This window comes from Manis pentadactyla, chromosome 18, assembly GCF_030020395.1.
Source record: "Manis pentadactyla isolate mManPen7 chromosome 18, mManPen7.hap1, whole genome shotgun sequence".
In the NCBI taxonomy this organism is placed as follows: Eukaryota; Metazoa; Chordata; class Mammalia; order Pholidota; family Manidae; genus Manis; species Manis pentadactyla.
The window spans coordinates 1,374,792-1,379,232 of record NC_080036.1 but is presented as its reverse complement, the minus strand read 5'-3'; positions in this window follow the sequence as shown (position 1 = coordinate 1,379,232).

Sequence of the window (4,441 nt, the reverse complement as noted above, 5' to 3'; positions counted from 1 at the left end):
ACCCTCCTGAAATGCCTAAAACGGTGGGGTTTCATCGGGCTGTCGCTCTTATACCAATAAGGGCCCTGAGGGATCCAACCCCGACTTAGGGGAGACGGCAGAATGACGGTCGGGGTCACGGGGCTCGTGGATGAAAACCGTCTTACCGACGGTCTGTGTTGCTCTACCGTCACGGGTGCTTGGTGTTATTTCATGGAACCTTCGTACCCGTTGTTCCTCGCCATGATGTCAGCCTGGGAACGAAACCACAGACAGCACAATGCTTGCCTGCTGGACAGAGCGAATGAGCCATCTAGGCCTTTCCCTGAAAAAGATGCTCTTCCTTAAGGAAAGGAAATTGAGGATCCCTGATGAGGACAGTTGACGGATAGATAGTATAGTTCATCCTCTTCTCTCTCTCCCTCTCTCCCCCTCTCCCTCTCCCTCTGTCTCTGTCTCTCTCTGGCTCTCCCTCCCCGCTCCCCTCAGCCCCCACCCCCTTCCTCTTCCCCTATTTCTTCCTTCCTTCCGTCTTGTCTTGTTGCTGCCCTGGACTTGTCACGGGCCGGGAATATCTCATCTCATCCGAAGTCATGTTTCAATCGCCCTCCTCCGAGGGGCATGACCTCCTTGGGAATGAGCTTTCCTAGCAACAGGGGACGGACGATGCCCTGACCATAAAAGGGCCTAGGTAAAATAGAAACATAAAACACACGTTACAGCTCTACAAAAGATCGTGACGAAAAGGGGGAGTGGGGGGCTGGTTAGGAAGGGGTGAGACAGCCAGCCCAAATCAAGCCACAGGACAGAGGGCTGCGGAACGGGGGCCGGGGGGACAGGGAGAGGATGCCGCTGGCCACCGGCTAGGCCGGCCAGGGGCCAGGTCGCTCAGTGGCCAGCTCCACATTTCTGACATGCAGTCGTTGCGGCCACTGTCCAGACGGACCCCAGAACCACTGCACCCCCCGCCCACACACCTTGTGTGGGACCAGCGTCTGGCCATCCCCCACGAGTCGTCTACCAGCCTTGTCTATGGACTGACTGACCAACCAACCACCCGTTCCCGGGCTCGCCCCGCTGGAGCCAGCCATCGTCCCAGGGGAAGGGAAACGACTATTTTTTTTTTTTTTTCCCCCTGGAGGCGGGTGTCCCCGGCCCCGCACCCTCCTAACCACGCCCCGTTTCTTGAGGCGGGTGGACATAGCGTTCCCGTGAACCGGGCCTGCCTGCTGGCGAAGCAGACCATTCTCGTCCCCATCCCAGGCCTCAAGTCCAGTCCTCCTCCCGGCTGGCTAGCATCTGTCAGGGCTCAAGAAGCCTTTCCGTCTCCGAGATCCGTCCTCTCGGTCGCTCTCCTGAGAGTTCTGAGGACTTGTCAGCGAGGAGGGGAGTTTGGCTTTGCTCATCCCCACCAAGGGTACCCTAGAACATCAACTGTTCTGTTCGAAAACACACTTGGGCCAAGGTCCCTGGCCAGCAGATCCCCTCGGCTTGAGGAAGTGATCTCTGAATCAGGCAAGCACGCCACCTAGTGACGAGAGAGAGAAGAGAGACGACAGAAAGGGAGGGTTTTTCTCAAGGCAGGGCAAGGAAGGAAGGAAGGAAGGAAGTCTTCCAAAGAAAACGGTTGTTATTTTTATTATGATTTTGGATGGGGTCACCTCCACGTGGGGACGAAAGTCTCCTCCTCCATCTCCCAGGTGGGTGGTTCCACCTTCTTGTGGGTGGGGAGGCATCCATGACCTATGTCTCTGACCGACCCAGGCTCAACCAGAAAATTCCTGACTGTCTGTCTCCCTGGCTAGAGTCGGGGCTGGGGTGGGCTGGGGGAGTGGGAGCGACCATGACGTGAGGCATGAAGCCGCGCTGCTGGGGTGAGTCCGCCTAGCCAAAGCGACCCCGCTGTCGGGCATGTGTTTTTCTTGCCCTTGCCCGCAGGTCCCAGAACGAACGGATCGAGCGGCCAGGGGCGGCAGGGCGGGGCCGCCGCCGCCACCGCCGCCCCCCAGCCTCAGTCCCCGGGCAGGCTGACGGTCACATCCGGGTCCCGCCCCCACCCCCACCCCCACCCGTTCCCCTCTGCCCTCTTCTCATTCAGAGGAAGGGGAAGGCGGGAGGTCACCGAACAGCCCTCCCTGTGTCGTCCACAAGCATCTCATCCCCTTGACCCCGCTCCGTCTGAGATACCAACTCGGCTTTTCCCCTGTGCAATTTCCCCGGGGACCAGGAGTTTAGTTCACCCCCCCCCCTCGGCACGAAACCCCCAGCTTTCGGTTCCCACCGAGTCAGCCGGGCTCACTCGGGAGTGGGGGAGGGGAGGGTCAGGGACGATCGACTTCAGCGGGCTTCCTTCAATCGCTCCTTTCAAATGCAGAAACTTCCCCCCGGTCCAATTCAATGGGAGCATTTGACTTCCCCCTCGGGGCTTCTCTCCATTGAATGTCTCTCTTCAACTCCCCCACCCACAGGCTGCAGCATGCAAATGGCGGGGGGTGGGGGTGGGGGATGGGGGATAAGGGCGGGATCTCTTGAGATACGCCCCTGAAAGCGGAGACCGAACTCAGCCTCCCTTTCGTAACCCAGGCAACCCCGTGAACCCTTTGAGAATCCTGGGCGTGGAGGCTGACGCCATACAAGATGTCTTCCCTGGAAGGGTCGGGGTGGGGCTGTGGGGGTGCTGAGGGCGGTTGGTGTGTGTGTGTGTGTGTGTGTGTGTGTGACCATCCGAGTCAAAGGGGTTGGGGAAGGGAGGGGCCGGACGCGCTTTGCAGATCTCGTCGCCGGTTCGCATTCCTAGGCCGTACCCAGGCTCAGAGGGAGTGATCAGGGCCGAGGGAGGCCTGGCAGGGGGTGGCTCCTCCACCCTGGCTTGTGGGCCCAGAGATCACACTCACTCCTAAAGCAACGCTGTTCTAGGACCGGGTTTTCATCGTCCATCATCTTCCAGATCGATGGGGCTCCCGGCCCCCACCGCCACCGCTCCCCGCGGGAAGTCCTTGGTGTCATCCCACACGTTCACGGTGTTGTTTGGGCAGCCACATCTGGGGAGGTCTCTCTCCCTGTGCAGTAGGTGAAACTGTCAGGGGGAAGCGTTGTGTATTGCGCTCGGTTTTGGTCCCTCCCCGCCGCCAACAAGAATCGAAGGGCAGAGACACAGTCATGAAGCACAGTACAAGTTTTATTGATAGTTACCTAAAGAGTGAAGAAGTGTGGACGGCCTCAGGGAGGAGAGGCAACCTGAAAGGTTTATTATGTTTTATTGAAAGAGAGCAAGTTGGAGAAAGGGGTGGCTGAGGGAGCCATGCCATTCAAGCTGTGTAGCAAAACTCAGGCTGGAAGAAGACCCCCACGAAGCAGGGGCCTTTGCAGCCGGCTCCCCCTATTACCCACCTTGATTTCGCTTTTTTTTTATTATACTCTTGGCCTTGCTTTGACCTGCCTTTTCGCTAAGGGTTAACTAACCTCTGCCGAGCAGTGTGGAAAGGATGAGAACATAAGTTTCCCAGGAGCTTTTCAGGACAGTGCTCCTGAAGAACGGAACACGCCGGGGCCCAATGGCGATCTCAGCATAAAGTACCGAAACCTACCGTCAGTCAAACATTGACCACCCCATTTCCACTGAGAATACCCCCCTTTTATTGTTACCATGCTAGTGAAACTAGTGATGGAGAGTTTTATAGAAATAGAGTTACGAGAGAATATTGACTTGAATAACCCTGTCTGACACTTCATCAATCTTCTCATCTTTTCTTCCTTCCCTCTGCTACTTCTATTAGCTTTTTTTCTTTCTTCCTTCCTTCCTTCCTTCCTTCCTTCCTTCCTTCCTTCCTTCCTTCCTTCCTTCCTTCCTTCCTTCCTTCCTTCCTTCCTCCCTCCCTCCCTCCCTCCCTCCCTCCTTCCTTCCTTCCTTCCTCCCTCCCTCCCTCCCTCCCTCATGACAGCCCTTGACTAGCATTTGTGCCTTACACGTGAAATCAACAAATCCCATAATTTTTCAAGAAGTAAAGATACTGCAAGACAAGTGCTGGGCCTGGAAGCCACAGGGCATACATCTGCCAAGAAGGAAAAAGCTAACCTTTTCCAAGAATATGGCTTCTCTCTCACTTACCAGCTTTACATCTCCCTGTATGGCCCCGGAAGATGGCTGGCTAGCCAGAGACGGGTAAGATTCGTCAAGGGAGGAACAACCTAAGACAGGCACGGTCGTAGGCAGGGGGGCCGGCAGGCAAGAAAATGGGGACCAACAGAGGGGAGGCTTAGAACCTCCCCCCTCCCCCCACCCCCCAGGGTTGAGAGAAACCTTCTGCAACCTTGGATGTTTTGCTGCCCTCGTCTGGTTTGGATTAAGACCTAGTCTATAGGCACAAACCTGATCATCGACACTTGCTCTCTTACCGCACTCAATCATGCCTTCCTTCTATCTATCTCTTGCATTTACCTACTACGTCAATATTTTATTAGA